Genomic DNA, 12,998 nt, shown 5'->3' on the forward strand with positions numbered 1-12,998 from the left:
TTGCAATAGAAGAGGTGACGTTGGAACTTGTTTTCTGGCTGCATGCTTTGCTTTTCAAGCACTGACTGAGCTGCAGCATAAGGTGTGAAATTAGGACAAATGTTCCAAGTCCTAGAAAATGAGTGTTTTATTTAACTCCATCTTGCTCAGGAAATCTGTTTCAGGATTACAGGCTTTCAGAAGAGATTGGTGACTAAGGGATATTTAGGTTGATAAATAGAAACAAGAAAACTGCATGATCTTTGACAATGAAAGCTAAAATAAATGCTGACACACAAAAGCAGTTTTGATAGTGCTACTCGCAGCAGAGTTTACTTTTAGACACATAAGGAAGGACCTGTAGATAAATACAAACTCTCAGGAGTTGGTTTATCCCCCAAACCATAATATCCCCTGTGCTAAACACTGGGAAATTGTATTACTTTAATTTTACAGGTTTTCTGGATAAATTCAAAGTTTTCAAGGATTGGGAAAGAGGCAGCCCAGTCAGAAAGGTGGAGGGGAAGCAGGAGTGAAGCTGTTCAAAATGATAGACATTAAATAAGTAGTATAAAAAATCTTCAATTGCAAAAACTCTTTGTTGTTCAATTAAAAAAGATAGCTTAGAAAAACTAGATAGTCAAGGATAAAGTATCATGCTTCTGATAGTATTTTCAATCTCCATCATTGATAAAGTAATGCAGAACAGATTGAATTATTATACATGAACTCCTTATTGATTTAATATAAAATATATAATTTGTTCTTCTGCTCTGAGAGTTCTTTTCCTCTGAGAGATATAACATGTCTTTAAATTATTAGATTAGGTGAAGCCTCTCAAGTTGTTTGTATTCATTCTTGAGCTAAGCTAATATTAATAAATGGATTCTAACCACTTTTAAAAGATATCCAAAGATGGCCGAATAGGAACAGCTCTGGAGTGCAGTTCCCAGCAAGAATAATACAGAGGGTGAGTGATCACTGCATTTCCAAACAAGTTTTCACTGCCCACAGACCAGAAGATTACCGGGCTGAAAAGTGCCACAAGTTTCCAGCACAGCTGTTTTAGCCGGTGCGGTGGGTCTCCACACAAAAACTCACAAATCTGGGCAGCTGTTTCAACTGGTGCCTGGAATGCCTGGGAGACAGAGCCGCCCATTCAACTGAAAAAAACAGGGCTGAAACAGGGATCTAGGTGATCTGGCTCGGCAGGTCCCACCCCCACAAAGACCAGTCATCTGAAACGCTCTGGAATGAGAGTTTCGCAGCAAGCACAGCTGGACCCAGGACAATCCAGCTCTGTAGGGGGAAGGGCATCCCCCATTACTGAGGCAGTCTGCCATTACCAAGGCAGTCCACCATTACTGAGGCAATTTGCCATTACCGAGGCAGTCTGTCATTACTGAGGCAGACTACTATTACTCATGCAGTTCTAATTATACCTCTATAAACAAAACCTCAAGGAAGTTCACACAGCAGCTAAGCAGAACCCACGACAGCTCAGCAATGCCTCTGCTGGCAGACTGTGACTAGGCTACCTCCTTGCTGGGCAGGGCATCTCTGAAAAAAGGCAGTAGCACATCAGGAACTTATAAGTAAAGCCCCATCTTCCCAGGACAGAGCACCTGAGAAAAAAGGTGGTATGAGTTGTCTGCAGCAGACTTAAATGTACCTGCCCAGCAGCTCTGAACAGAACAACAGAGCTGATAGTTTAGCACTTGAGCTCCTATAAGGGACAGACTGTCTACTCAAGCAGCTCCCTGACCCCTGTATATCCAAAGAGACACCTTATAAAGGAGAGCTCAGGCTGACATCTGGTGGGTATCCTTCTGGGACAAAGACAACAGAAGAAGAAACTGGCAGCAACCCTTACTGTTTTGCAGTCACTGCAGGTGATCCCCAGGCAAGCAGGGCCTGGGGTAGATCTCCAGAAGTCCTACAGCAGAGGGACCTGACTGTTAGAAGGAAAACTAAAAAACAGAAAGAAATAACTTCATCATCAACAAAAAGGACATCCACTCAGAGATCCCATCCAAAAGTCACCAACTACAAAGACCACAGGTAGATAATCCACGAAGATGGGAAGAAACCAGCAAAAAGGATGAAAACACCAAAAACCAGAATGTCTCCCCTCCTCCAAGGGATCACAACTCCTCACCAGCAAAGGAACAAAGCTGGATGGAGAGTAAGTCTGATGAATTGACAGAAACAGGCTTCAGAAAGTGGGTAATAACAAAATTCTCTGAGCTAAAAGAACATGTTCTAACCCAATGCAAAGAAACTAAGAAAAAAGGTTAGATTAAATGCTAATGAGAATAAACAGCTTAGAGAAGAATATAAATGACTTGATGGAGCTGAAAAACACAACACGAGAACTTTGCAAAGCATACACAAGTTTCAATAGCCGAATTGACCAAGCAGAAGAAAGGGTATCAGAGATTGAAGATCAACTCAATGAAATAAAATGAGAAGTCAAGATTAGAGAAAAAAGAGTGAAAAGAAAGGAACAAAGCCTCCAAGATATGTGGGATTATGTGAAAAGACCTAATATCTGTTTGATAGGCGTACCTGGATGTGACAGAGAGAATGAATCCAAGCTGGAAAATACTCTTCAGGATATTATCCAAGAGAATTTCCCCAACCTAGGAAGGCAGGCCAACATTCAAGTCCAGGAAATACAGAGAACACCACAAAGACATTCCTCAAGGAGAGCAACCCCAAGGCACATAATCATCAGATTCACCAGGGTTGATATGAAGGAAAAAATGCTAAGGGCAGCCAGAGAGAAAGGTTGGGTTACCCACAAAGGGAAGCCCATCAGACTCACAACAGATCTCTTGGCAGAAACCCTACAAGCCAGAATAGAGTGGGTGCCAAGATTCAACATCCTTAAGGAAAAGAAATTTCAGCCTAGAACTTCATATCCAGCCAAACTAAGCTTCATAAGCAAAGGAGAAATAAAATCCTTTAGGAACAAGCAATTGCTGAGAGATTTCATCACCACTAGGCCTGCCTTACAAGAGTTCCTGAAAGAAGCACTAAACATAGAAAGGAACAATCAGTACTAGCCACTCCAAAAATGTACCAAATGGTAAAGAGTATTGACACAATGAAGAAACTGTGTCAACTAGTGGGCAAAACAACCAGCTAGCATCAAAATGACAGGATCAAATTCTCACATAACAATATTAACCTTAAATGTAAATGGGCTAAATGATCCAATCAAAAGACATAGATTGGCAAATTGGATAAAAAGTCAAAACTCATTGGTGTGCCATTTCCAGGAAACCCAACTCACATGCAAGGACACACATAGGCTCAAAACAAAGGGATAGAGGAAGATTTACCAAGCAGATGGAGAGCAAAAAAAAAAAAAAAAAAGCAGGAGTTGCAATCCTAGACTTTAAACCAACAAAGATCAAAAGAGACAAAAAAGGGCATTGCATAATAGTAAGAAGCATCAAAGCAACCAGAAGAGATAATGATCCTAAATATATATGCACCCAATATAGTGACACCCAGATACATAAGCAAGTTCTTAATGACCTACAAAGAGACGTAGACTCCAACACAATAATAGTGGGACACTTCAACACTCCAGTGTCAATATTAGACAGATCAATGAGACAGAAAATTAACAAGGATCTCCAGGACTTGAACTCAGATCTGGTCCAAGCAAATATAATAGACATTTACAGAACTCTCCACCCCAAATCCACAGAATATACATTCTTCTCAGCACCACATCACACCTACTCTAAAATTGACCACATAATTGGAAGTAAACCACTCCTCAGCAAATGCAAAAGAATAGAAATCATAACAAACAGTCTCTCAGACCACAGTGCAATCAAATTAGACCTCAGGATTAAGAAACTAACACAGAACCACACAACTTCATGGAAACTGAAAACTGGCTCTTGAATGTTGACCGGATACACAATGAAATGAAGGCAGAAATAAAGATGTTCTTGGAAACCAATGAGAATGAAGATACAACGTACCAGAATCTCTGGGACACATTTAAAGCAGTGTCTAGAGGAAAGTTTATAGCAATAAATGCCCCATGAGAAGAAAGGAAAGATCTAAAATTGACACCCTATCATCAAAATTGAAAGAGCTAGAGGAGCAATGTCAAAAAACCTCAAAAGCTAGCAGAAGGCAAGAAATAACTGATATCAGAGCAGAACTGAAAGAGATAGAGACACAAAAAAACCTTCAAAAAATCAATAAATCCAGGAGCTGGTTTTTTGAAAACATCAACAAATTAGACCACTAGCCAGATTAATAAAGAAGAAAAGAGAGAATAATCAAATAGATGCAGTAAAAAATGATAAATGGGAAATCACCACCGATTCCACAGAAATACAAACCACCATCAGAGATTACTACAAACAACTCTATGCACATAAACTAGTAAACCTGGAAGAAATTGATAAATTCCTGGACACTTTCACCCTCCCAAGCCTAAACCAGGATGAAGTTGAAACCCTGAATAGACCAATAACAAGGTCTGAAGTTGAGGCAGTAATCAATAGCCTACCAACCAAAAAAAACCCAGGTCGAGATGGATTCACAGCCAAATTCTACTAGACATACAAAGAGGAGCTGGTCCCACTCCTTCTGAAACTATTCCAAACAAGCCGAAAAGAGGGAATCCTTCCCAAATCATTTTATGAGACCAACATCATCCTGATACCAAAACCTGGCAGAGACTCAACAAAAAAAGAAAACTTCAGGCCAATATTCATGATGAACATAGATACGAAAATCTTCAATGAAATACTGGCAAACAATTGCAACAGCACATCAAAAAGCTTATCCATCATAATCAAGTAGGCATGATTCATCCGAGAGATGCAAGGCTGGTTCAACATACACAAGTCTATAAACATAATCCACCACATAAACAGAACCAAAGACATAAACCACATGATTATCTCAATAGATGCAGAGAAGGCCCTTGACAAAATTCAACAGCCCTTTATGCTAAAAACTCTCAATAAACTAGGTATCGATGGAACGTATCTCAAAATAATAAAAGCTATTTACAATAAACCAACAGCCAATATCATACTGAATGGGCAAAAACTGGAAGCATTTCCTTTGAAATCTGGCACTAGACAAGGATGCCCTCTCTCATCACTCCTCTTCAGTATAGTATTGGAGTTCTAGCCAGAGCAATCAGGCAAGAAAAAGAAATAAAGGGTATTCAATTGGAGGAAGTCAAATTGTCTTTATTTGCAGATGACAGGATTGTATATTTAGAAGACCCCATTGTCTCAGCCCAAAATATCCTGAAACTGATATAAGCAACTTCAGCGAAGTCTCAGGATACAAAATCAATGTGCAAAAATCACAAGCATTCCTATACACCAATAACAGACTTAAAGAGAGCCAAATCAAGAATGAACTGCCATTCACAATTGCTGCAAAGAGAATAAAATACCTAGGAATATAACTAACAAAGGATGTAAAGGACCTCTTCAAGGAGAACTACAAACCACTGCTCAACAAAATAAGAGAGGACACAAACAGATGGAAAAACATTCCATGCTCATGGTTAGGAAGAATCAATATTGTGAAAATGGCCATACTGCCCAAAGTAATTTATAGATTCAATGTTATCCCCATCAAGCTACCTATGACCCTCTTTACAGACCTGGAAAAAATCACCTTAAACTTCATATGGAACCAAAAAAGAGACTGCATAGCCAAGACAATTTTAAGCAAAAAGAACAAAGCTGGAGGCATCATGCTACCTGACTTCAAACGATATTGCAAGAGTACAGTAATCAAAACAGCATGATACTGGTACCAAAACAGAGATACCAACTAATGGAACAGAACAGAGAATCCAAACCTGACAAAAACAATCAATGGGAAAAGGATTCCCTGTTTAATAAATGGTGTTGGGAAAACTGGCTAGCCATGTGCAGAAAGCAGAACCTGGACCCCTTCCTGACACCTTACACTAAAATTAACTCCAGATGAATTAAAGACTTAAACTGAAGTCCTAACACCATAAAAAACCCTAGAAGAAAACATAGGCAAAACCATTCAGGACATAGGCATAGGCAAGGACTTCATGACTAAAACACCGAAAGCATTGGCAACAAAAGCCAATATAGACAAATGGGATCTAATTAAACTCCAGAGCTCTGTACAGCAAAAGAAACAATCATTAGAGTGAACTGGCAACCATCAGAATTGGAAAAAAATTTTTGCAGTCTACTCATCTGACAAAGGGCTAATATCCAGAATTTGCAAAGAACTGAAACAGATTTACAAGACAAAAACAAACCCATTCAAAAGTGGGCAAAGGACATGAACAGAGACTTTGCAAAAGAAGACATATATGAGGCCAACAAACATATGAAAAAATGCTCATCATCACTAGTCATTAGAGAAATGCAAATCAAAACCACATTGAGATACCATCTCACACCAGTTAAAATGGCAATCATTAAAAAATCTGGAGACAACAGATGCTGGAGAGGATGTGGAGAAATAGGAACACTTTTACACTGTTGGTGGGAGTGTAAACTAGTTCAACCATTGTGGAAGACAGTGTGGCAATTCCTCAAGGACCTAGAAACAGAAATTCCATTTGACCCAGCAATCCCATTACTGGGTATATATCCAAAGGATTATAAATCGTTCTTTTATAAGGACACATGCACACGAATGTTCATTGCAGCACTGTTTACAATAGCAAAGACTGCAACCAACCCAAATGCCCATCGATGATAGACTGGACAAGGAAAATGTGGCACAAATACACCATGGAATACTATGCAGCCATAAAACCATGAGTTCATGTCCTTTGTAGGGACATGGATGAATCTGGAAACCATCATTCTCAGCAAACTGACACAAGAACAGAAAATCAAACACTGCATGTTCTCACTCACAGGCGGGTGTTGAACAATGAAAAGCATCACACTCTGGGGTCTGTTGAGGGGGAATAGGGGAGGGACAGCAGGAGGTAGGGAGGTTGGGGAGGGATAACATGGGGAGAAATGCCAGATATAGGTGACGGGGGATGGAGGCAGCAAACCACATTGCCATGTATGTACCTATGCAACAATCCTGCATGTTCTGTACATGTATCCCAGAACCTAAAGTGCAATAATATATATATGTATATATATACACACAAAAATATTGTTGGAAGAGGAGCATCACACACTTGGGTCTGTTGTGTGGGGAATAGAGGAGGAACAGTAGGGTCAGGAGGTTGAGGAGGGATAATATGGGGAGAAATGCCAGATATAGGTGGTGGGGGGATGGAGGCAGCAAATTATATTGCCATGTATGTATCTATGCAACAATCCTGCATGTTCTGCATGTGTACCCCAGAACCTAAAGTGCAATAAAAAAAATATGCAGAAAAAAAGATATATCTTTTCTTTTGTTTTGCTCTTTGATGTGACTCTTACTTTCACCAAACCAAATTCTTCCTTCTGAAATTAATTCATTCTGCATAATTCTATGTGGAAGTACAAGTAGCAAATATATACTGAATCCTTTATAATATGACAGAAAATCTTTTGTCTTACATTGACCTAGTTTATGTTCATCATAATACTTTGAGAAATGTTATTAATCATCCTCTTTTTACGCATAAGGAAATTAAGGAAGTAAGCAACTTGTTCAGAGTTACACAGCTTAAAACTGTGAAGCAAGCTTCAACTTCTTGAAGTCATCCTTTTATCCAATAAGCCATTTTTGACAGAGGACAATATTTTGTTCATCTTTGTATTCTCACACCTTACCCAGCACCTAGATCTTAGTAGGCACTTACAGAACATTTATAAAGCAGAGCACTTACTAAGCTTTAGAATGTACCTCCCTTTATTTCTGTTCTCACCTCTGCAGCCAGCTTCACACCTTGCCCTTCTTTATCTGGGTAAGAGATCATTAATTTCACCATTCAACCTTCATTGATACCAGTTTCAAGTACAGTTTTGACCTTCTCATTTAATTCCCTTGCTCAAAAATTGACTATGAACTCCATTGTCTCTGATCTCTTGCATCTGGCATTCAAGGCTGTCTTTTCTTTGTCCTAGCCTATCTTAGTTCTTGTCTCCCAGAGGCCAGTATTCCAAATTCTGCTCCTCAGTGTTGTCATATAATGCTCTACGATTTTTAATTTATCCCCACCAATGTGTGCTCCTGAATTCTCACTCCTATCTAATCCCCATCTATGATTAAGTCTATTGATTCTTCAAGGCTTAAATTAATGGCAGTGGCAGGCCATCCGGAGCAGCTGCTGTCATCAGGGAGGGACTGGTGGTGGCAGCAGGAGTGGCTGTGGGAGCATCATCAGTGGCCGCAACGGGCCCCTGTGTCTTGTGTCCCCGAGCAGCAGACTGCACTGTCCAGGACTGGCTCCCAGGTCCAGAGCCTCTACTGCTCAGCACCCTGGCTGTGTAGTTGCCGCTGTCATCTGCCACAACTGTGGGGAGGGTGTGGGAAGGAGGCAGAGCTGGGTCTGGAGTGATGCTGCAGTCCACAGAGCTGGCAGGAACTAGGGACAAGCAAGAGTCTCCCTGAAGCCCACTGCCCTGGGGGCTACCGTGATAGGAGGACTCATGCAATGATTTTATTTACCTGCCATATTTTACCACAATGGAGCCAGGCTGAGACACCCACTGGTTGGGGAGCAGTGTGGTCAGGCACAGAGGGGTGGGAAGAGAGGGTCCCAGCAAGACCTGGAGCCCCAGCCCCAGGCTGTGAGGAGGTACAGCTGGGGCTGCCTGCACACTCCATAGAGTGGGTGGGAGCCCTGCCCTCCCAAACGTGGGACCTGGGCATCTCTGCACTTTGCACAATCAGGGGCCCAGAAAGGCCTCCCTGTCCCTCGGGCTCGGCAATGTCTGCTTCCACTGACTTGCCTCTTCTCATTCCTGGTGCCTGCTCCGATCTTGGAGCAGGGTTGGGGGCGGAGCCTGGGTGCTGTCACAGCCCAGCCAGGTGTCTGCTCACTTAGGGTAGTGCTGACATGCCAGCCCTCTGATGCCTCAGCCCCCTCTGGACTTTGGGTGCCAATGAGCATGTAGGGGGGGAGTTGAAGGGGTGCTGGCCTGCACGTGCCCCTTGGCGCGAGCAGCCTGGGTGCCATGGACAGCAGCAGGAGGCAGACAGGCTCCTGTGTGGAAAGGGGCAGGTCCCTGGTGAGGCCCCATCTTCAGGCCAGGGAGGACCTGAAGGCTGGGGGCCAGGCTACCAGTTCTATAGACCACAGTGGGAATTTGTGGTGCCTTTTCTGGGCTCACCAATGACTGCCCATGGACCAATCAGCATGTACTTCCTTCCCACTGAGGTCCATAAAAGCCCAGGGCTCAGCCAGAGCAGAACAGATGATAGGACGACCAGCTGCAGAAAGGAGCTACACTTTCTACTAGGAGCTGAACACTTGTTGGGACTGCCTGCCTGAAGAGAGGTGCTATCCTCTCTGCAAGGTGCTAAACACTCATCCAGACACCCTGGCTGCAGAAAGGAGCTGGCCCCTGCAGGTCTCCCCTGAGCTGTTCTATTGCTCAATAACACTCCTCTTTGTCTTGTTCACCCTTCATTTGTTTGCATATCTCATTTATCCTGGTCACAGGACAAGAACTCAGATCTCACTGAATGGCGAGGCTAAAAGAACAGTAACATGAACAGGACTGAAATATGTCCCTTTTGCTCATCATGTTGTGGGAGAAAAAAAGGAGCAAAGAGTTGTGGACCTATGGGGAGCCCAGACCTAGGAGCTCCCCAAGCCAGGGCTGTGACTCCCTCTTTGGGATCCTATGGTTCCTGGCATCTCCAAGATTCCAGGTGCCACCACATTCCCTAAGTGCCAGCTGTGGAAGCTACTTTCAGTGCACCTGGTCTGGGTGTAGCCTTGCAGAGAGCCAGCACCCGTGCCAGCACCTGGAGTTGCCTACCCCACTGCAGCAGTCAGTGTGTCTGACTGTGCACCGTAGCCAGACCCCACACTTACTCACACACCCCTCACTGTTTCACACCTGACTCATCCTTGGTAGGCATGGGATACAAGTTCCTTGGCAGGCATAAGATCCAGGCCAGTAGCATGAGCCAAGCGCAGCCTACTGGCCAAGTGGGTGAAATGAGCCCAGTGGGCCCAAGCAAAACTCTGGCAAAAGTATCACTGGCCACAGAGGTTTCCAGCCAGGAAAGAGACATCCCCAAGATCCCATAACAAAATCAAATGTTAACACTTTAAATAACATGTTCTCCACTGATTTTACTTGACTATATTTTATTTCTCTTTGGATTCAAATAATAGTTGATTACACTTTGCTTTATATTAAATGCCTTTGTCTTTTTCTTCTTAATAGGTTATAAACATCTTGACAGCAAGGACTAAATATTACTCATCTTTATTAAGAACTGACAATGGACCACACCAGAAAATCCATGGATATGCTGTGAGACTGTGACTAATTATACATGCAACATTTTTCTTACTTGTGAGACTGATTTTGAGAAAATTCGCTATCACAGCATCACTAAACTTTAGAGCAGGAAAGGACTCCTGCAATGATTTTATTTACCGACCACATTTTACCAGTAAGAAAACTAAGGCATAGAGAAGTTGAGACATTCTACACACCAGGGCCTAGTCTTCACGATGCTTATGCCTAACTCTGAGCCCTTTCCTCTATATAATGCTGCCTCATTACATTTCTGAAAGATGGAGAAGTTTCATAAAAACAGGATGAAAGACTTTGGAAGTTTCCAGATGCTATCAGGCTATCTTCTCATAGACCTTTCAATGATTTGTCCAACAGAAAAAGACTCAAAAGGCTTATAAAAATATCAACATCCCGATGTTGTACTTATGGTTTGACTTTACATCTCTAATTACAGAATTTGATTATTAAAAAAAAAATCTTTATATCAAATCTTGGTTTATACTTTAAATTTTTTGATATTTATTATGTATCAGCTGACACTTCCTCTATACTCCAAACAAACAGAAACCCCAAAATAAAAACTGCCAGAGCATATAAGCATTTTTTCTCATTTTATGAATAAAGGGTCTCAAAGAAAGCAACTTTGTCAGTATTAGGATTGTGACCTTAACCTGGAGAGTTGCCAGGAGGAATCTGTTCTCATATTGTAGATACTAGGACATTCTGCTTCCTCAAGAGATTTGAGGAAGCAGACTCTGACATTTCGATGTGACTCTACAATGTCTAAGGAATGATTTTGTTAGCAATGGAGACACCAAGTGACAGGTGCTAGTAAGTAAGTCTGAACCAGCCACCACTGCCAATGAGCTGTGTCCCTGTTCAGCTTGGTTTCCCCATTCACTTTCAGGTGATTAAAATGTCATGCTTTAACACGCCTAGTTATAATACTAGTGGCAATCTGTTGTACCGTCTCAAAGAGACATTGATGCTCATAGGAGCAAGTATTCACAGGCACTGAAAAAGTAGAACTCTCTTGGGAATTTGTAAAAATGACATGGAATAACATCGAGAACTGCTTCGTTCATGGGATGTAGGCAATGATTTTTGTAAGGTATTTGCAATGCATGCCATTTGTATGTAGGAAGAAGAATGGCAACAGAGGGAATATTACAGTGAAATCTGGTTTTATACCTTGCCATATACATTACCATGTTTCATCTCAAAGCACATTTTGTTGCCTATTTCAAGTTAAAGTCCTGACTTCTGACATTGAGCTTTGATGTGCCCCAAAATAAGGCTCCCCTACCATGCACTTCTGTTGCTTCTTCCCTTCATATCTTACTGCTTTAGTCAACACAGGCTGTTCATGATGCTTACAGCATGCTGATTCAGCAAAATTCAAAGAAACAAACATTTGATAAATGTCCACCATTTGTTTGGAAGTTTGCTAAGAACTATAGAGGGCAGGAAGAGATGGCATTTCTTTTGTCCTTAAGTAATTGGAAATCTAATGGGAAAGACAAGCAAGTACATAAATTAATCTGATATGAAGCAGAGTGAGCAGTAGGGAGGGCAAAAATGTTGAAAAGTAAATTAGGTTAAATGAGGATATCAAAAGAGTTATTTAAGTGTGTGTGTATTCTTTATGCATTGGGAGCCTCTAAAAGGTTTTGAATAGGGAAAGAATGAGCAGAACATGAGGTGGGCATTATGAAGGATAAACTAGAGAGACAGATATTAAAATTAGAGAAGCCATACTTTAAGAAAGTTGTAATAGCAGTTCATGTCAGGTATGATAAAGGCCTGAAAGGTAATCACTGATAGTAGAAGTGAGATGAAAGAGATGCATTCCATGACTTTGTAATATGAATGCCTTTATATTACAGTGGTTAAGCATATGAATTCGAGTCACACACAGGTTTGCATCATGCTTCTGCTGTTTATTAGCTATGTTACCTTAAGTTAATTAGCAAACTGATCCATGAATCAGAATTCATACATCTAAAGTGGAGATTATCTTGGCACTCAAGTCAAAAGTATGTTCTTAGTTCACATGAAATAATAATCTTTTTTTTTTTTTTTTTTTTTTTTGAGACAGAGTCTCGCTCTTGTTACCCAGGCTGGAGTGCAATGGCGCGATCTCGGCTCACCACAACCTCCGCCTCCTGGGTTCAGGCAATTCTCCTGCCTCAGCCTCCTGAGTAGCTGGGATTACAGGCACGCGCCACCATGCCCAGCTAATTTTTTTGTATTAATAGAGACGGGGTTTCACAATGTTGACCAGGATGGTCTCGATCTCTCGACCTCGTGATCCACCCGCCTCGGCCTCCCAAAGTGCTGGGATTACAGGCTTGAGCCACCGCGCCCGGCCAGAAATAATAATCTTTATAAAATTCCTGCCACAGAGTAAGTACACAATAAACATTCAATGTTATTGTGGAGAAGATGGTTGAAGAATTTGATCAGAATATCCTCCCCGCTAAGTTTTTTTTCCATCCACTTGCCTCTCTGCCTTGTTGAAATCTGCCCATCTCCACTGCATTCCACTATGAAGAGTTCCTTGAATAGTTCTATGCACAATGATCTTTCTTA

General features: G+C 41.6%; 1 long non-coding RNA gene across 1 annotated transcript in view; it reads left to right on the plus strand.

Annotated features, from left to right (window-relative positions):
• The window catches only part of LOC105713370 (uncharacterized), a 354,073-nt gene extending 343,084 nt beyond the window's left edge, over nt 1-10,989 (plus strand). The window contains exon 6 of the long non-coding RNA XR_010338179.1: nt 10,329-10,989. This is a non-coding gene — a long non-coding RNA (uncharacterized LOC105713370). The remainder of the gene's footprint in view (nt 1-10,328) is intronic.
• The last annotated feature ends 2,009 nt before the right edge of the window (nt 10,990-12,998 follow it).

This window comes from Aotus nancymaae, unplaced genomic scaffold (assembly GCF_030222135.1).
Source record: "Aotus nancymaae isolate 86718 unplaced genomic scaffold, 86718_ANA_hifiasm-v0.15.2.pri h1tg000006l, whole genome shotgun sequence".
NCBI classification, from domain to species: domain Eukaryota; kingdom Metazoa; phylum Chordata; class Mammalia; order Primates; family Aotidae; genus Aotus; species Aotus nancymaae.